At 42.5% G+C, this 21,544-nt stretch overlaps 1 long non-coding RNA gene across 1 annotated transcript in view; it reads left to right on the top strand.

Moving 5' to 3' along the window:
• Positions 1–7,367: 7,367 nt before the first annotated feature.
• LOC142046572 (uncharacterized) overlaps positions 7,368–21,544 on the top strand; it is a 33,873-nt gene continuing 19,696 nt past the window's right edge. Inside the window, exon 1 of the long non-coding RNA XR_012655530.1 lies at positions 7,368–7,412. This is a non-coding gene — a long non-coding RNA (uncharacterized LOC142046572). The remainder of the gene's footprint in view (positions 7,413–21,544) is intronic.

Genomic DNA, 21,544 nt, shown 5'->3' with positions numbered 1-21,544 from the left:
CAATGCTTTCTAAGGGCTATGTGAACATCCAGAGAAACCAAGCTGCATTCAAATTAATTTTGTGTCTGGAATTTTGTTCACATATTATTTCTGTTACTGATTCTCTCTATCGCTCATATTTCCCTATTTAATAGATTTCTTTTTCTTGTCCAATAACAAATTCAGCAAAATGGAATGGAAGGAGAGGAATTTTGCTTTTTCTCAAGTTTTCTTTGTCCTCTTCTGCTATATTTCATAAGATTTGTGACATAAGTCAGTAGCATTGTTACCACATATGGACCAGTGAAGCATGTTTTCTACAGCCATTCCAACAGAGGTGGAAGAGGGGGTGTCATAAACAGATGGTTAAGGGTTAATGTCTCTTTTACCTATAAAGGGTTAACTAGCAGTAAACCTGGAACACCTGACCAGAGGACCAATCAGGAGACAAGATACTTTCAAATCTCGGTGGAGGGAAGCCTTTGTTTGTGCTTCTTGGGTTTTTTTCTGTGTGTTCTCTCTGGGTTCTGAGAGGGGTCAGACATGTAAACAGATTCCTCCAATCTTTCTGAAAAAAATCTCTTCTGTTCAAATTAGTAAGTACCAGTTAGAAAGGCAGTTTAGTCTTTTTTTGTTTGTTTTCTTTATTTGCAAATGTGTATTTTGCTGGAACGATTGTATTTGTGCTGGGGGGAGGACTCTCCCTAGTGTCTATAAGCTGAAAGATCCTGTAATGTTTTCCAACTTGATTTTACGGAGACAATTTTTACTTTTTCTTTCTTTTATTAAAAGCTTTTCTTTTTAAAAGACCTGATTGATTTTTTCCCCCTTGTTAAGGCTCAAGGGAATTGAGTCCAAACTCACCAGAGAGTGGTGGGGGGAAAGGAGGAGGGGGAAGGTGAATTTCCCTTTGTTTTAGATTCACGGAGCTTGAATCTGTCTATCTCTCCAGGATAGCTGAGGGAGGGAAAACCTGGGAGAGGACACAGTGGGGGAAGGGTTTATTTTCCCTTGTGTTAAGATTCAAGGAATTTGAATCTTGTTTCACCAGTGAGTTGGAGAAGCCTCTCCAGACGACCCAGGGAGGGAAAGTCTAAGAGGGGGAAGTGGGGGGAATTGCGTTCCTCCTTGTTTTAAGATCCAAGGGACTGGGTCTTGGGGTCCCCTGGGAAGGTTTTGGGGGGGACCAGAGTGTACCAGGCACTGCAAGTCCTGGTTGGTGGCAGCCCTATCAGATCTAAGCTAGTAATTAAGCTTAGAGGAATTCATGCTGGTACCACATCTTTTGGACGCTAAGGTTCAGAGTGGGGGTTCATACCATGACAGGGGGAAAGAGAGAGGAGTTCAGGACATGGATGGAGATTGGAAGGAGTAAACGAAACCCTGTAGAGGATTTCAGCATATGTGTCTGAAATGGAACAAGTTTTAAGAAATCTCCAAGTAGTTATTTTATCAAATGAAGTGTACCTAATACCCAGATCTCTCCCCCTCAGGCTTCCGAATAATAGATGTATTTTTTGTAGGGCACGGCTAACCAAGAACAGCACGTATGTGAAACAGAGCCAATAGACAACACAATAGCCTCAGAAGAGGCAATTGCATGTCCAAAGTGTGAGAAAGGCAAGACATACATTGGTTAAATAATGTGATTAACTAGTTACTGTTCCTAAGTTTTACTGTCTTTTTGGATCTGTGTTCCTTAGTTAAAACAAAGACTGGAGAATTATTATAAACTTATGAGTTTTGATCAGCTAAAATTGCTTTTAAAGTGAACAAGCAAAATAAAGATGTTCACAACTTCAGAAATTGATCTCAGCATGGGATTGTTAAAATTTTCAAGCAATAACTAATCGGTTACAGTTTATTCAAGGTCTTATCAAAATCTTATTACAAAGGCAATTTTTCTCCTAATTCCATAATATTATGATTCAGTGGTTTTGCTACCAGCATGGAGCTGTAGATCCTTTCCCTTATTTAGTTCAATCAAGTTCATATGCCAATGAAATGATGGAATTGCTCACATGAGTTCAACCAAACAATTCTATAGTAGAATTTGGAGATTTAAACAAAGCAACTCATTCTTAAAGAATGTCAGTGTTGTTCAGAAGTGCCTTGCTCAGGTAATACTCATTGCCAACCTTTGTCACTTACACACACAAGACTAGCACAAATTAAAACCAAAACATTCTGCCCTTTATAAATGTATCAGAGGGATGAATATCAGGGAGAGAGAGGAATTATTTAAGCTCAGTACCAATGTGGACACAAGAACAAATGGATATAAACTGGACATTAGGAAGTTTAGACTTGAAATTAGAGAAAGGTTTCTAACCATCAGAGGAGTGAAGTTCTGGAACAGCCTTCCAAGGGAAGTAGTGGGGACAAAAGATATATCTGGCTTCAAGACTAAGCTTGATAAGTTTATGGAGGGGAAGGTATAATGGGATAGCCTTATTCTGGCAATTAATTGATCTTCGATTATTAGCAGGTAAATATGCCCAATGGACTGTGATGGGATGTTAGATGGAGTGGGATTTGAGTTACTACCAGAGATTCTTTCTGGGTGCTGGCTGGTGAGTCTTCGCCACTATGCTCAGGTTTATCTGATCACATATTTGGGGTCGGAAGGAATTTTCCTCCAGAGCAGATTGGCAGAGGCCTTGGGGGTTTTTCACCTTCCTCTGCAGTGTGGGGCAAGGGTCACTTGCTGGAGATTCTCGCACCTTGAGGTCTTTAAACTATGATTTGAGGACTTCAGTAACTCAAACATAGGTTAGGGCAGGGTTGGCAATTCTTTCAGAAGTGGTGTGCTGAGTCTTCATTATTCACTCTAATTTAAGGTTTAGGCCAATAATACATTTAATGTTTTTAGAAGGTCTCTTTCTCTAAGTCTATAATATATATATATACTACTATTGTTGTATGTAAAGTAAATAAGGTTTTTAAAATGTTTAAGAAGCTTCATTTAAAATTAAATTAAAATGCAGAGCCCACTGGACCAGTGGCCAGGACCTGGGCAGTGTGAGTGCCATTGAAAAATCAACTTGTGTGCTGCCTTTGGCACCTGTGCCATAGGTTGCCTACCCCTGGGTTAGGGGTTTGTTACAGGAGTGGGTGGGTGAGATTCTCTGGCCTGTGTTGTGCAGGAGGTCAGACTAGATGATCATAAAGGTCCCTTCTGACCTTTAAGTCTATGAGTCTATAATGTAATAATTCTGAAGCAATTCTAATTTTTCTGAAATTTAAGCTCAACTTTCATGCCACTTTAAACAAAGATTTACCCAGCCAATACAACACTTCCTCTTTTTGTCTGAGGGGCGATCAAGTCTCTTGACAATGAAATCTGATTTTTTTTAGGCTGAACGCTTTGAAACATTCAGGAGTAAGGATCTCACAGTAACGTTTGGTGTCAGGAAGAACACAGTTTCCTCTTACAAACGTTAGACTTAGTTGTCATTAGCCTCAACGCTAGCTCTCAATTACTTATTGATTTAGTGTAATTTCTAGACAACTGAGAGGAAACTTGTTAGTAAAAAAGGTTCACATCATACATTTGAGTTCTTCAGAGGGTTTTAACTCAGGTAAGTTCTTTCTTAGCTTAACATAATCAAGCTATCACAGGAGTAAGCAATACATGTATAAAATTCAGGTACTTATCAATTGGAACTGGCATAGAGGTGATTTCTCCAGCTCAGATTCACAGTTGCAGTGATTGTTTTCCTGAGATAAGAAATTCAGGAGATTCACTCAAGGTATTGTAACAGCTGCGGTCCTATTCTTGTTACAGATTTTGCTGCTGTTTCCTTAGAAAGGACTTTAAAAAGCAAGTTTATTAGGTTTCAGAGTAATAGCTATGTTACTTTGTATCAGTAAAAACAACCAGGAGTCCTTGTGGCACCTTAGAAACTAACACATTTATTTGGGCATAAGCTTTCATGGGCTAGAACCCACAAAATCACAGAGCTGATGAAGTGGATTTTAGCCCATGAAAGCTGATGCCCAAATCAATTTGTTAGTCTCTAAGGTGCCACAAGGACTCCTCACTGGTTTTAAGTTTATTAGGACACATGACAAGATTTCACTTGTTACCAGGCAGGTGGTGCTCTCACTGGCCGCTCACACTCTCTCATCCAGATGTTTCAGCTTCAGGGAGCAATAAGTTGAGCAACACAGAGCATTTTATCTCTTTTCTGCTGAGCAGTGTGACCTGGTTCCTTTTACTGGCAGCACCGCTATGTGCCAATCAGAAAATGACCCATGCTTCTGGCAAAGAGTTGAAATGTCCAATCAGGTTACGAGTCGTGTACCTTATCATCCAATGAGGAAAAAAAGGCATCTTCTGTATGGCTTCTTGAAACTTTGTAAAATTCCAGTATTTATGTGAAAAATAATTTGTGCCCTCCCAGGTTGTGTACAGTGTGTTTGGCCTGACATTGACTGCCTGCTGGCTGAGCTCTGCTCAGCAAATGACAGCTGCAAATTGCTTCCCCTGGGCCCTATTGCAGTTTGGGCCTTTGACCAACTTTGCAGGACTCCAAGCTCTTTCTATCAGCCCTTTTAGCTGTCTGCAGAGATGCAGAATATTCTTCTCCCTGCCCCCTTCCTTTCCATTCTTTTACTTTTGTTGTTGGTGGTTTGTTTGTTTGTTCTCCCCTTAATTTTGTAAAAAAAAAAAAATTCAATAAAAATGTAAATTAAAAAATGCAGATCATTGTTATTAATAAGAACCATATTTTTTGTATCAGCAAGACAAAATTCAGTTTCACTATTGAATATTTCAGGAAAAGTATCAGATTAGAATATATTGCAAAAGAAGGACTTATCTGAGCAGGAATTGTTGCAATCCTTCTATACTCACATTCCCCCTACTTCTTTGAATAGCATAAGTAATTTAGTAATATTCCATCTGACAAGGTCCATAGCAATCCATGATCTACACTACTTCTAACAGACTAGAGGTGCATCTGGAGAAAAAAATCTGAGAACTCTCATTTCTCTTGAAGCTCAGATCAAAGTTGCCAAACTGGGAAATGAAAGATTGAGCAGCAAGAAGATGGAGTGGGGGATGGGAGTGGTGGAGGGGGGAGAAGTTTGACCAACTTTGTCTACTGGTACAAGAGCCAGACTTGGGGAGTTTATCATTTTGCTTCCCATTGTGACCCAGTGCACTTTAGGAACAAAAACATACCAATATGCAATCTCCAGAGAACCCTTCCTCCTTGGGGCCTCAGAAAATGTTCCCCTTGAGCTTACATTTTTGGTTTTGTCAAATGAATCTGCTGGTCTCCCTGCTAAGTAATGGAGCTTTTAAATCACGCTGAGAAATGATTGTTTTGTTTTTTGTAGTTTGTTTTTAGAAATAGATGTGTCCATAGGATAGCACTGTATGATAAAATACTTGAGTCACATGACAAACCGAACCTGGAAAACAAAACAATGATATGCTCTCACCCAGCAGGGCTGCACTCACCTTGAAGAGTCTCTCCTTCCTACTTTGTTATAGCAATCAGCCACCTTGCCAATTTTATTGTTTTTTCAACTTTTAAAAGATTTACACAGCTTTCTTTTACCCTTCAGGTTGCACTGCAAGATCTATAGAAGATTTCAGTTTGATAGACACTGCAAAAGGACTGCTCAAAAATGGTCATCCATATGTAGGAGAAGAGTTATAAAACCTTCCTGGAAATCTCAAATTCCAGCATGGTTATACAGATAGGCATGCAGGCCAACTAGGTGCAGTAACTGCACTTGTAGAAACATCTATTTCTCCATGAACCCTGCTGCTACAGCAGGATCTATACAAAAAGTGCTGATACAGACAATCAGATAGTAGAGATGAGAAATACCAGTGTGGCTCAAACTGACCAAAGCTGAGCGCTGACTCAATTACAAATTAAAAGCCCCATCATGCTGCTGATACTGCAAATGCCGTAATAGCTTAAATTACATTTATTTTCATTAATCAGCTCCTTAACAACACTTTGCTGAATGGTCACAAAAATAAAATACAGTAAATTCAGGAACAGATTCCATGCCCCTCAACTAATTACCAGAGGGCAGTAATGGAAAAATAGTTCCACTGCATCCAATCCACCTTCACTCAGTCATATAAAATACTGCAGTCAGTCACAAATTTACCACCAAAAACTTCAGTAGCATTATCTTACAGTATAATGTTTACCTTCTCTTCTCTGTTTCTCCTGACACACATCCACACTCCTTGCTGCCACCTGAATAAACAAGGTTGATATTCAGTCCTAAAAACTGGCAAATATTTATACTACTTCCAGATCAGCTGGTGCACAATCAGGCTGGAGTTTCATGATCTCATTAGCCTTTCTTCTTTTAAGCAGTTCTGACCTTTGAACTGAGGGGTGACTCCTAGTAAAAGATTAAAAATAAAGTAATTGTTACAAATGTGAAGACTTCAAATTGTGTGTGCAAAAAAACAGTAATGAATGTGCCTCAAATTCCACTTACATATCTGAATTAAACATCTCAATAGCAAACATTATTTAAATGACAGCATAGTAGTTCTCACTTTCATTCTAACTTTTCTCACCAGCAACACCTCAAAAGGGCAACAGCAGAAATGGACAGGAGTAAGAAAAAGCTGTTTTAATCCTTGATGAATATTAGTTAAAAATGATCTAACCAGTTTTGTAAAATGTGTTCACCTACTTTCAGGTAGTTTAGTAAAGAGAAAAAATCAGTGGACATACCATACTGAGTTTGTATTAACATATAAAGCTTTTGCTAAAAAATTGAGTGAAGTTCATTTTTATTACATTTTAATTACTAATTGCACAATTTATATGGAGCCACACAGAATCTGAGTGTAATGACCCACCTGCCTGTTTATCACCACCATTTGAACCTAAGATCTTCAAGACTAAAAGCAGGAGCCTTGTCCCCTGGCACTAATGGACCACCTCAGTGAGCTAGTAGTAATAAGCCTTTAGCCATTAATGGACCGACTGCTTCTATGGGCTCCAATACACGTTTCCCAGTTTATTACATGGTGTGACATGCACACACTGCACATACCGGTGTGCTCTGTGAAATATGCACATAGCACGTCTCTCCAATTTCCCATGAAAACCATGCAGTCTTCAAATGATTCTCCAACTTGATTTGTTCTTTCATTGCTGCCATAACAACAAAAAAGTGAGTAAGTCAAGAATTGTCTGCCATTTGATCATTTTGCTACAGACATGGCAACATTTAAAATGATTTTTGTATGTGTAAGCAGAGTCAGGATGAGCTCTACCCTGACATCTGGTGGTGAATTATGGGGAGTGTGGAAAGGAATCCCAGGTATTTGAATTGGCACACCCACTCCAGCTAGCATAAACACACGGCAGCCTGGGATGGTTACTTTGACAGCTCTGGGATCCCCAATTTCTTTGTTATTGGGGCAGGAGGAAAAAAAAGTGTTGTCACCCTAATTATGTGAATGAGGAACTATGAGACTGCTTTATGACAGAAATGACTCAACCTAAATTAAGTAGTACTTGCTAGACAAGGGACGTGGGTTTCAAAACCCAGTGAATTGAGAGAGCCTGGGGACTGGTGTGTGTTCCTGATAGTATGGGCCCCCTTTTGAGGGCCTGGAATACCAATTACACATCCTTCTCTTTCCACTGTTAAAGAGTAGAGCTAATTTTGATTCCATTAGGAGTCCATCTAGAGACTGCTGAGCTGAATTCATGTTGGGCCAATAGTGCACCAGCACCAGGGATCCCTTACTAAGAGCTGAAATCACTGAGTGCTGTGTTAACTAGTGGGGGAGCCTGAAGACCTATTGCTAAGCGACTGGCAGAGCGGAGCAGTTTGCAGCATGTTGGAGCAGCCCATGGAACAGTGAGCGGAGCGGAGTGGAGCGGTTTGCGGGGTCGGCTGGAGGAGCAGCACAGCTGGTGTGGTGGAGCTGGTCGTGGTGAAGGCTGCAGCAGAACTCCATGGAAGGCAGAGCATGGCCCTGGCACACGTAAGAGTGCCCTTAACACCCTGTGGAGCTTCCCCTCCCCCTACTTCCACCCAGGCTGTGGGGGGGCTTAAACTCTGCAGATAAAACTTTTGAACTTGGTGGACTGACCAAGACTTTTCGGTTGTTAATCTTTGGGGTGATGGACTAAGACCCAAGGGAAAGAGAGGACATTGCCGAGACGTCTTGGAGGTGGTTTTTTGGCTATGCTTTGTGCTATAATCCTGTTTGTGGTATTTCTCCATTTAGTGAGCGGCACATTGTTTCCCTCCTTTATTAAAAGGATTTTGCTACACTCAGACTCTGTGCTTGCGAGTGGGGAAGTATTGCCTCCTAGAGGCGCCCAGGGGGTAGTGGTATGTAAGTGTCCCAGGTCGCTGGGTGGGGGCTGGAGCCAGTTATGCATTGTGTTATTGAAACGGAATCCCTGGATTCTGAACCCGGCCCTTGTTGCTGCCAACTCAGAGGGGCAGAAGGGTTACATATGCAAGTATTGCAGACCTATACAAAAACAGAGACAAAGCTGCAATGCTTTTTATTATCAAGGCAATACCCCAAATATCCCCATAGATTAGATTGTTAAAGCTGACTCATTTCAGCTATATGTCCTATACAATCCAATATTAGGTTTGGAATGATTAGATTTTTATTGGTAAATGTCAGTAAACATCAATTTCACTGTGCACACACAAACTGATGAAAATATTTTCATCAACAATTGAAATTTTCAGCTAAGCAGTGGTATGAGGGTGCAAAGCAGTGGTATGAGGGTGCAAAGCAGTGGTATGAGTATTGTGATAGTCCCAGTGAAAAGACATGAATTTGCTAGCAGAAGATACAACAGACGAATCCAGCAAAGATGCAGGAATCAACATGAATATACAGTCCTGTAGCTGTTGCTAGCTGTTATTACCAATAGCTTGATCCTTTTCAGATAAATAGATAGTTTTTAAAAAGTTTAAAGACTAGACAAGGGCAGGGATCTTCAAATGTATTTAGGTCCTAACTCCTCAAGGGAGTTGGGGGCCTGTCATGGGGTCCACTCACCACTAGTGGTGCCTCCTCCTGGGCATTCTGGGGAATCGGTTCTTTCCATGTCAAAAGCCCTCTTCTGCTGCTTACCATGTGCTCTGTTGCCTCTCTCTTGCTGTGTGGTGCTCAGGGTGCTCCTTTGTGCCTTGGCCCTCCAGCCAGGTCACTGTACGTGTTACACTCTGGTACCTCAGAAGGGGAACTATCCTGACAAATGGACTCAGGCAGTCTTCCTGTTCACTGCCCAGATAGTGTCACTTCCTCAGCAGCTGGTAGGGAAACTGGGAAGACTGCCTGAGCCTATTTGTCAGGAGAGACCTTTAGACCCCCTTCTGGAGTACCACACATATAGTGACCTGGCCAGAGGGCCAAGTCATGAAGAAGGAGCATCCTGAGTTCTAAACAGCGAGTGTGAGAAAGAAGCAACAGAGAATGCAACAAGTAGTACAAGAGAACCTCGTACCTGGAAAGAACAGATTCCCTAGAGTGGACAGGAGGAGGTGCCTTGATGTTGCACTCTATACGATTTTATGAAAATATGCTAGTGAGTTTAAATATAATGTAACTGAAATATGCTTCGTGCAAACAATCTCTTGTAAGGTATCATTACAAAGCTTATAATCTACAGAGTGTGCCCCTTCTGGTGAGTGGACTCTGTGGCATCAGTGGAGAACATGGACACACGATCACCCCGATACAAGGGGAACATGTAGAGTCATAGTGGAAAAAAGGAAAGACAATAAAGCCACAGTAAGCGGAAGGCTTTTTTGCAGAGAGCACTTACAACCTCCCATGCTAGACTCCAGAGTCACCTCCCTAGTGGAAAGAGGCATGACAAACAGCAGGGATGGATCTACGGTCTGCTGCAGCAGGTGTTGGTGAACGAACAGAAACAGTGGGAGGCACATTGGTACATTCAGAATTATCTGGCCCAGCTGGCTGAACAGCAACTGGCTCTAGTTAAGTTCTTGTGGGAAGAAGCTAGCAGAGGTCCGAGGCAGCAGGATAGGAAGGGAGGTACCAGGGCCAGAAACCTGGCCAAAGCACTGTTATGCCTGTTGGAGACAAAGACACCTGAAAAGGGAGTGCCCCCACTAGGAGGGGAGAGGGAAGCCTTACTTAGAAGGCAGAAGGATCAGAAAGCCCAAAACAGTCCATCCTGTGGCTAGCAGAGACACCTACAAAGGGGATGCCTGAGTTCTCCATCAGTGTCATGGTGTCCATTCATAGAATCACAGAACATTTGGGTTAGAAGAGCCCTCAGGAGGTCATCCAGTCCAACCCCTCGTCAAAGCAGGACCAACCCCAACTAAATCATCCCAGCCAGGGCTTTGTCAAGCTGGGCCTTAAAAACCCCTAAGGATGGAGATTCCACCATCTCCCTAGGTAACCCATTCCACTGCTTCACCACCCTGCTAATAAAATCATTTTTCCTAATATCCAACCTAGAACTCTCCCACTGCAACTTGAAACCATTGCTGCTTGTTCTGTCATCTGCCACCGCTGAGAACATCCTCTTTGGACCCCCCCAACCCCTTCAGGGAGTTGAAGGCTGCTATCAAATTCCTTCTCACCTTTCTCTTCTGCAGACTAAATAATCCCAGTTCCCTCAGCCTCTTCTCATAAGTCATGTGCCCCAGCCCCCTGATCATTTTTGTTGCGCTGCACTGGACTTTCTCCTATTTTTCCACATCCTTTCTGTAGTGAGGGGCACAAAACTGGACACAATACTCCAGATGTGGTCTCACCAGTGCCGAATAGAGGGGAATAATCACTTCCCTCGATCTGCTGGCAATGCTCCTACTAATGCAGCTCAATATGCCGTTAGCCTTCTTGACAACAAAGGCACACTGTTGACTCATATCCAGCTTCTCATCCACTGTAATCTCCAGGTCCTTTTCTGCAGGAATGCCACTTAGCCAGTCGGTCCCCAGCCTGTAGCAGTTCATGGCATTCTTCCATCCTAAGTGCAGGACTCTGTACTTGTCTTTGTTGAACCTCATCAGATTTCTTTTGGTCCAATCCTCCAATTTGTCTAGCTTAGTGTCATCCACAACTTGTTGAAGGTGCAATCCATGCTGTTATCTAGATCATTAATGAAAATGTTGAACAAAACCAGTCCCAGGACCGACCCCTGGGACACTCCGCTTGATACCGGCTGCCAACTAGACATTGAGCTGTTGAGCCTGACAATCTAGCCAGTTTTCTATCCACCTTATAGTCCATTCAGCCAATCCATACATCTTTAACTTCATGGCAAGAATACTGTGAGAGACTATAACAAAAGCTTTGCTAAAGTCAAGGTATATAACGTCCACCACTTTCCCCATATCTGCAGAGCCAATTATCTCATCACAGAAGGTAGTCAGGTTTGTCAGGCATGACTTGCCCTTGGTGAATCCATATTGACTGTTCCTGATCACCTTCCTCTCCTCCAAGTGCTTCAAAATGGATTCTTTGAGGACCTGCTCCATGATTTTTCCAGGGACTGAGGTGAGGTTGACTGGTATGTAGTTCCCCAGATTATCCTGTTTCCCTTTGTTAAAGATGAACACTATATTTGCCTTTTTCCAATTGTCCAGAACCTCCTCCAATTGCCATGAGTTTTCAGAGATAATGGCCAATGGCTCTGCAATCACATCAATCAACTCACTTTGCATCATCAGATGCATTGCAGCCAGCCCCAGGGACTTGTGCATGTCCAGCTTTTCCAAATAGTCCTTAATCTGTTCTTTCATTACTGAGGGCTGTTCACCTCCTCCCATACTGTGCTACCCAGTGCCGCAATCTGGGAACTGACCTGTCTGTGAAGACCAAGGCTAAAAAAAGCTTTGAGTATGTCAGCTTTTTCCACATAATCTATCACTAGGTTGCCTCTCTCATTCACTTTCCCTGACCTTCTTGTTGCTAACATACCTGTAGAAACCCTTCTTGTTACCCTTCACATGCCTGGCTAGCTGCAACTCCATTTGTGCTTTGGCCTACCCGATTACACCCCTGCATGCTTGAGCAACATTTTTATACTCCTCCCTACTCATCTGTCCAAGTTTCCACTTCTTGTAAGCTTCCTTTTTGTATTTAAGCTCACTGAAGGTTTCATTGTTAAGCCAAGCTGGTCGCCTGCCATATTTGCTATTCTTTCTGCACATTGGGATGGTTTGTTCCCGTGCCCACAATATAGCTTCTTTAAAATACAACCAGCTCTTCTGGACTCCTTTCCCCCTCATATTAACCTCCCAGGGGATTCTGCCCATCAGTTCCCTGAGGGAGTCAAAGTCTGCTTTTCTGAAGTCGAGGGCCTGTATTCTGCTGCTCTCCTTTCTTCCTTTTGTCATTCACCACTAGCGGCACCTCCTCCTGATCACTCTGGGGATTAGCCCTGGCCAATAAGGCAGGGGGGCACACATGGTCAAGTGCCTCCCAAACAGCCACCTGGGTGGGGAGTAGAAAGGGCAGAGCCAGAACCTCTTCCAGCTGCTCTACACCCCCAGTGCAGCACAGCCTGTCTGGGAGAACCCCTGGCCATGGCATCGGGCTGCCCCCACCCAGGTTCAGCTTTCAGGGACAGTGGCCAAATAAGCTGAAGCCCCCACTTCCCAACAGCATGCTCGGAGTCAGCCCCTGTTCCTGGAAGCTGAACCTGGACAGGGAACAAGCCACCGCTGCCACTACTCCCCAGCCAGACTCTCTCCCAAGCAGCTGGCCACGCTGCATGGAGCAGTGACTGCAAATGGCTCTGTCTTGCTCCCCACCCAGGCCTGGCTGCCAGGGAGAGCAGCTAAACGTGCCAGGGGAGGTAGTACAGTAGGAGGACAGAGCAAGCATGGAGGTCTCAATCTGTGGGCAGGACAGGGAGGAGACATGTGGGGAGGTCATGTGTCCACCCCTTTAGTGGATGCCCTCCCAGTATGGGAAGGCACCAGTCATCTGGCAGGGTCATCCTTTCTCCCCCATGCTGACCACTCTTGTTCCAGGAACCACAGTTCTGAAAAATCAATCCAGAGGTAACTGCTTTGACAATGACGTGTGATTTAGCTAAGTAAAAGTTGTAGTAGAGCTTACGTTTTGCTCACAGCTTTCTGTTGACTTCCTTCCAATAAATGCATGTGAACATGCTTTGCATATCAGCACCATGGCAACCAATGGCAACCTGATCGTTTATTTATTTATTATTTTTTAATGTTGAGAAATATTTGAAAGAATAGAGTGACGTAAAATGCAAGTACAAAAAAACCCTTCACATTTTAAATATTAAGATTCTGTGTCAGGGAAATCTCAGGGACTGGCAAGGAGGCTGCCATGGACTGGCACCGGTCCACAGACAGGTCATTAATAATCACTGGACTAGATAACCACAGCTCCCTTCTGGCCATAGAATCTATGAATCTATTAATTTAATTCTAGGTTTGTGATCACTAATCCATCAAAAGTGATGAAAAATATTATCTATAAGTGAACGATCCAGGACATAAAACTGTAAACATGTTGTGCTAGGTGAAAGTACCATTCTGTGCTGCCAGTTAATGTATATTAGTTATCATGTTTGTGTATTAGTTATCTGTCTGTTTGTGAAAAAAACAAAACGTGTCTCAGACCCCTAGATTAGAAGATGGACTTGGCTTGGCCTTTATCTCATGTTAAAGGTGAAAGATAATCCAGGATAAGGCTGTGAATAAAAACAGGAACTGGAACAAAATCTCTGTGAGCCCAAATATCCCCCCAACAGCAGAGGGAAGAGAAGCTGAAAAAAGGAAGTCTGCTCCATCAATTCTGCAGCCTTGCTTGTGAGAGTATTAGAATGCGAAAATGTCAATGATTGAATGGTTTTTCTGTTTGAGATCCTTAACATTTATTTCTATAATTTTTCTTCCTCATAAGTTTTTGCTAACTCATGGGTGGATCACCTTAGAGGCTGGTCCACCCACAGGGATGACTTCAGTATTCTCTTCCTTACCTCTGAGGAGATGAAAAAGGTGAGGCTAGTCAGTCAATCACTTTATATCTAAAATGTCTCAAGTTTTCAGTCAGATTTTGCCACTTTTACTCACATTGAGCTGTTCTTTACTCTGTGAAGAGTCTCGTTCATTTCACAGAGTAAGGTACATTGTTCTCATTGATTTCAATGCGAGTACTTGAAAAAGTACTTCTCAGTGTAAGGGTGGAAGAATCAGAACCATAGGGTGAGATGTTCAAAAGCACCAAAGTAATTTAGCTGCTTAACTCCCACTGACATTCGATAGCACATAAGAGCCTAATTCACTTAGTCACAAGAGGTATTATTTGCTTCTGGGTGAAGAATATCTGCTGGATGTGAGTACAGTTAGAAAAGACAATACTCTTACTTTATTTCATTTCCCTTCCTGCATAGCAGAATGGCCACTACAGAACCCATCCCAGGAGGCATCCTAAGGGGAAAGGAGAATTTTTGCTACATTTTAAAACTTCTCAAACTGATTTTAGAACTAAAGATTTTTTTATCAAAATGACATTTTTTATAAAACTGAAGGTCATTTTATAACTTTTTGTGAAAAATGACATTTGATTGCAATTTCTATTGATATTTTTCATTAATTGAAAACTAGGTTTTCAGCAAATAAAATATTTTAATAACTATTTTGATGTTTTCAGTAGATATCTATTTCACATCTTTGAAAAATACAGAACACTTCAAAATTTCTGAAATAAGTTAATTAATACAGTGATGTAAAATGCAAGTAAAAAAACCCTCCACTTTACAGGTGTATTTTTAATATACTGTCTCAGGGAAATCTCAGGGACTGGCAAGGAGACTGCCATAGACTGGTTGTTGAGAAACATTAGTGTAGGCAATTTTTTCTTTTCATGCCTTGTGGCCTGGCTGTTCTGAGCGTGCACCACTGCATGGCTTAACTGTCTGTGTGGTTTTCCAGAGAGTCTCAGCGCCAAATTGTTGGAGAAATTGCTCAAGGTGTGCAGCAATGCATGTTAGATTTACTCAGTAAACACTATAACTATTAAAATTGTCTGAAAATATTTCTGTTTGCAAATTATCTGAAAGAAATTATTCTTTCTTACTAGGGGTACGTCTACACTAGAGGATTATTCTGATTTTACATAAACCGGTTTTGTAAAACAGATTGTATAAAGTCGAGTGCATGCGGCCACACAAAGCACAATAATGTCATTTTCTGGAGCGTTGCAGTGTGGGTAGCTATCCCATAGCTATCCCATAGTTCCCACAGTCTCCCCTGCCCATTGGAATTCTAGGTTGAGATCCCAATGCATGATGGTGCAAAAACAGCGTCGTGGGTGATTCTGGGTAAATGTCATCACTCATTCCTTCCTCCATGAAAGCAACGGCAGACAATCATTTTGTGTCCTTTTCCCCTGGATTGCCCTGGCAGATGCCATAGCATGGCAACCATGGACCCGTTTTGCCTTTTGTCACTGTCACCGTATGTGTACTGGATGCTGCTGACAGAGGCGGTACTGCAGTGCCAAACAGCAGCATTCATTTGCCTTTGCAAAGTAGCAGAGATGGTTACCATCCCTATTGTACTGTCTGCCATGCTATTATATATTAGCCATGAGATGACGGTTATCAGTTGTTCTGTAGCGTCTGCTGCTGTTATGGGTACTCCTGGCTGGTCTTCACTGAGGTTGGCTGCGGGCACGAAGACAAAAATGGGAATGACACCCAGGTCATTCCCTCCTTTATGTTGTATCTAAAAATAGAGTCAGTCCTGCCTAGAATATGGGGGCAAGTGTACTAGAGAACCAGAGTACCAAAGAGCAAAGCCGCTCTGTGTCAGATCCCACAGAAATGATGAGCTGCATGCAATTCTAGGGGGTGTCCCTGCAACAACCCCACCCAAGTCCCACCCGTTGCTTCCTGCTGCCCCACACCTCCTGGGCTAATGTTGCAGTGTCCCCCATATTGTGTGATGAAGTAATAAAGAATGCAGGAATAAGAAAACACTAGACTTTTTAGTAAGATTAAATGAGGGGGAGGCAGCCTCCATGCTGCTATAGAGGTCCAGGCAGATACAGAACTCTTAATTTTAGACATGAAAGGGGGTAGTGCTGATGGAGCTGCAGCCCCAAGTTGCTAATGATGAAGACGGTTAACCAGCCCATCTGTACCATCTGCCAGGAATGACCAGGAGTCATCCTATTTTTACCCAGGCGCCCCCAGCTGAACCTCACCGAAGCCAGCCAAGAGCACTCCACAGGATAAATGAGAACGTGCTATCACAAGTCCATTTTGTAGCTGTACCATCTGCCTACCGGGGAGGGGAGGGGAGGGGAGAAGATGGCTGCTGTTCAGTGCCGCAGGCACCGCGTCTACCAGCAAGCATAACAGTAGGCCATACACCTGGTGACACTGAAAAAAAGTCAAGAAACAATTTTTTCCCTTTTCTTTCGGGGCCGGTGAAGGGGAGGTTAAAATTGACGAGAATAAGTAACCCTGAACCACCTCGGAACCCAATGTTGTTTACCCTACAGGCATTGGGAGCTCAGCCAAGAAATGCAAATCGCTTTTTGGAGACTGCGGGGACCTGTAGGATAGCTGGAGGTCCCTCAGTACCCCCTCCCTCCCTCCATGAGTGTCCCATTTGATTCTTTGGCTTTTCTGTTAGCACTTGGTCACGCAGCACTAGTGTTGAGTCCCCTGCTAGATGGCCCTCTGTCTATCATAAACCTGGAGAATTTTTTCAAAATGCTTTGGTCAATTCGTCTATGTAACGGAGCTGTGATAGACAGATTTGTCTCTTGTCTCCCCATACAGCGATCAGATCCAGTATCTCCCGTACGGTCCATGCTGGAGCTCTTTTTGGATTTGGGACTGCATGGCCACCCGTACTGATCAGAGCTCCACGCTGGGCAAACAGGAAATGAAATTCAAAAGTTCGCGGGGCTTTACCTGTCTACCTGGCCAGTGCATCCGAGTTCAGATTGCTTTCCAGAGTGGCAACAATAGTGCACTGTGGAATACTGCCCGGAGGCCAATACTATCGATTTGCGACCACACTAAACCTAATCCGACATGACAATACCGATTTCAGCGCTGCTCGTCTCGTCGGGGAGGAGTACAGAAACCGGTTGAAAGAGCCCTTTATATCGATATAAAGGGCCTCGTTGTATGGACGGGTGCAATGTTAAATCAGTTTAACGCTGCTAAATTCGGTTTAAACGCGTAGTGTAGACCAGGCCTAGGAATCTACTCTGACTATATGTTTTGACTCATCTACTTTACCAGTTGTGGAAAATTGACCACATGGTTGATTTTGGATCAGACAGCCTGAGGCTCCTTTATTTTATACAAGCATATATGCAAGGAGAGTCAGCATGGGCCCATGCTCTGCCTTCCGTAAATTTCTAGCCAGCTTATAAAGGTTAAAACCACAGACAAATTACACATACTTCCGTATTAACTACCTTATGTGGAATATATTGCAAAATTAATATACGACAAAAGCAAAAACAAGCATCTCGCCCACTAGGCCGCCCTGTTATTTTCTGTCTGTTTTTTGTGGTCAGTGACCTTTCTAATATAACTGTTGTGGTTATATATTTCATAAGCCTGGATATTGCAAATTATGCTACTTGGGGATTTTATCACTCTGCCCCCTCATGCCCTTTATACACATGAAGCCATTGTTCCATTTTGGGAATTTTCCACTGTGACTCCTTTTACCCCTTGACACACACAAGCAACTTTCCATCACTCTTTCAGCACTCTCTCTCCCTCCTCTCTGCCCCTTATACACAGAGACAAGCTGAACCAAAATTCAACACAGCCTAGAAATGAGCTTATCCAAAGTTTAGGCCTAAAAGCCTGGTCAAAGTTGTAAGCCCACCGTATTTTCCCTTAAAATTTCCCCTTTGATGCTTCTACAGCATCACCTTAGCCTACATTTCTATATTCATCAATTCATTAATCTTTTCCTTTTCTTTCTCCCCCTTTCCTGCATATCCTCATACACATTCATCACTGCTTCTGGCTTCCTTTCTTTCCAACTGTTGCCATAAAGTTCATTAACAATCATTAGCTCCACTCGCTCTTGTGCATTGAACCTAGCAGGTCTAGGACTGGGCAGGCAATGATAAATGCATCTATTAACCACAGCAAATAATAATAAAAGCAATAACATTCCTATGGCAATAAAGTGATGAGGTTGAGATTACTAAATGGTTTTAGTCACAAAACACAAAGCATCTTATTTAGTACATAAAGTAGACACTCTATAGGCTGTGTGAAAAACATTCTTTTCAATTTGATATATATTCTGGAGTACGTGAATTTGCCATTGAAGTTCAGAAATTTTCGGTACTTCTGGTAAGACCACAAGCAAATTCTGGAACCAGTCAGGCATTAGGGTAGTCCAATTAAAGGGTATCTGAGGCTGAAGGGCTGATTGCAACATTTTTTTCGGTAGGCCAATACAAGATATGACTGCCTGCAGCAGTGGTGAGATTAAAATGCATGTCTTGTAATATTGTGGCCTCTATGAGCACACAACTGTCATTAGCTCTGAATAGTAGTGTCCTGTCAGGGTAGTTTCTTGTCCTATACTTTTCCAACAAACGCCGTCATTAACTGTGACAACTTCTCCTGGCTTCAGTTTACGTACATACTGAAGCTGTGGAGGTCCTAATGGCGAGAGTGTCCATTGGTTTCCTATCCCAATCCAAATATTGGTTGTTATTTTAGGAGCACTGACCATGAATTGGCTAGGCATATCAGGTGGCTTGATTCCCAAATGTCTCAGTGAATCACCCAATTCCACGTACAGTTTCCCCATGGACCACGTAGGATTCGGTATGCAGGGGCCCACATCCCTTTGACCGGTCCATAGGCTTGGAAGAAGCACTGTAACTGTTCACACCTCCACCCAGAAAATTTCCAAGTATGCCTCCACGGCCACAGATTAGATGGTATTCCTGAAGTGTCTGTAAGGGCAGTGGGCCAGGCCTGGTAACATGCCAAGTCCCACTGCAATGCCTTCCCAGCATCAGTGATATTTAATACCATCTCTGTCAGCAACTTCTGGGTTATAGAACTAAGGGCTGAAATCACGTGCAATTCACCCACTCCAGCTTGCACCTGAGTTAACTGTGCTCCAGAAGTAAGACCAGAGGCCTTTTTCAATTGGCCTCATTTTTTTTCTCATGCTGTTGGCTTATGTGGATATTCCAAATTGCAGCTGGCGCCATTAGCCCGATCCCACAACTGTTCAGCCAAGTTTCTTTCTTTTTTTTAGGAGAAGCCCAAGCCTTTTTGTTGAGTTAATTTGAGGACAGTCCCCTTTGAATAATTATGGTAAATAGCGGTGACCCGAAAACTGGACAAGGGCAGCATGAACCTGATGGTCCCTAGTATGGCATTAATCACAGTCCACCGATGTCCTAACACATCCTTCCTCTGTGAAATATTATACCACATCTGTTGGTTAAATACTTTTACAAAGGGCAGAGGGGCATTAATATGAATGGTATAAGTAGGGGTATATTGCAATATGGTACAGGATAAATCATTAGTTACGGGAATAATTTTCAGTACAGGTAAAATCTTCAGTGGCAGATTATTTTGATTATTTACTAGTGAGGCTACTGATTGGCTAAGATCTAGAAAAATTTTACTTTCCCATCTCCACCCTAAGTTCATTAAGGAGGAGAGGCTGAGGAACATTAAAAGTTTCATTTTCAGGTAGTTTTGACTAGCTTCCGCAAGCTATTCTTCGAGATTTCGTAGTCTTAATTCACTTAGCTGTCCAGCAGTGAGGCAGCAAGGGAGAGGTTACTAGCACAATAACCTTGCTTGCTTGGAGGCTTTATTATGTCCTCAGGTGGAGAGGTTGTTTTCTTAGTAAGATTCAAAGGCACAGTGGGTCTGTCAGCAGACAAAGGAGAGGTTACTAGCTCTTTTACCTTGTCCTTCACTCCTGCTGTCCAAAAGGAGCAACAACACCAGAAGGAAAGATAGACCAATCATCAGTCGGAGAGCCAATACAGTGAGAAACATGGGCAGGTAGTCAATTCGTGGCACTTCACAGCGGTGTTGGTAATTAACAAGACTTGATGAGGGTCTTTCAGCACGGGGCCAGTGCAATTCCTTGCTGATGGACCTCCATGTAGACCCAGTTTTCTGGTTTCAGCGAGTGGCAAAGCTACTGTATATAAAAAGACCTAACACACTTCATTAGTGACTGGCAATAATTAAGCATTGTGTTATTTATTAAATGAACATCCATCTGAGCCAGGGCCAGCAGGGCACTGTCGGTAGTTGCACTGAGTGCCCTGGTAGAAATTTTATGAGGGCTGAGTCCGGTCTTTCGATTGGGAATTGCCTTCAAAGGGCATGTGGCCTTATTAGTGAAGCTGCACATAACTTGTTATAATTTGTCCAGTAAAATTAGGTTCACAATCACTGTTGCTACTCACAGGAATGCCAAAGTTTTACAACAGTTTTGGCCTTTGCCTTTTTACAAGGAAATACATTACTAAAACTAAGACATGCTTACAATTACAACATTTAAACATTTGAATAAAATCAATCTGAATATTTACAAAAGGGTCCCCAGGGAGGGGGATATGCTGTCTGCCTAACCTTGACAGCTTTACCAACATTATGTTGCTGGCGGTAGTGCTGGGCCACAGAGGTAAAGTCTTATTTAACTGCAGCAATCAACGCCCCCTTTGTTCACGCGTGCCATCTGGTGATGCATGCAAGCAAATAGGGCCAGAGCACCTGAGGTGCAACCGTCCGGGGAACACCAAAGGTGATCAATGTGTAAGGTGTACCCAGCAATCACTTCAAGAACTATTTGTGACTTTTCAGTTGGTATCAGATTTTCTTAAAATATTCTTTTTCTTTTTTTTTACAAATACCCTTACTGATTGCAGGAAAATCTGAGGAATTACTATAATTATTCCCCATATTTTCCTGTAATTGTTTTATAGGCAGGTCAGGTTTTAATGGCTTCTATTTTTTCAACTTTTGCTTTTAAACACATGCTGATTTGAAACGGAAAATACAATCCACTTTGGCTCCCCTTTGGCAAAGCGACTGGTGATTACGCAGAGCCACCTTAAGGCTTAGTGTTGGATACTCATTACAGCTTCTATCTATTTGTTACCAAAACAGATTTAAAATCATTTATCATTCTCCTGGCCTCAACTGTCCTGCTGCAGATACAACTTTGGGGGTTTTTTTTATATTAAAAAAACAACAATTTAAATCTTGTAACTCATTAAGTTACCTTAAGGATTAAATATTAAATACCAAAATTATACAATACTAGTTTCTTTTTGTTTGGCAAAAGTATTTCTCGGTTTTGCAACCCCTAAACAACATCAATTTATTTTAAACTTATAAAACTAAGATTGTACACACCAGGAGTGTTCTTTAGCAAATTTGACTAACTTTTTCATAGTCCAATGACTTTACTTAAATAACCTGTAACCCTTCTGCCCCTCTGAGTTGGCAGCAACAAGAGCCAGGTTCAGTATCCAGGGGTTCCGTTTCAATAACACAAGGCATAACCGGCTCGAGCCCCCACCCAG

This window comes from Chelonoidis abingdonii, chromosome 3 (assembly GCF_003597395.2).
Source record: "Chelonoidis abingdonii isolate Lonesome George chromosome 3, CheloAbing_2.0, whole genome shotgun sequence".
Classification (NCBI taxonomy): Eukaryota; Metazoa; Chordata; order Testudines; family Testudinidae; genus Chelonoidis; species Chelonoidis abingdonii.
This window is presented reverse-complemented; position numbering and strand designations above follow the sequence as displayed.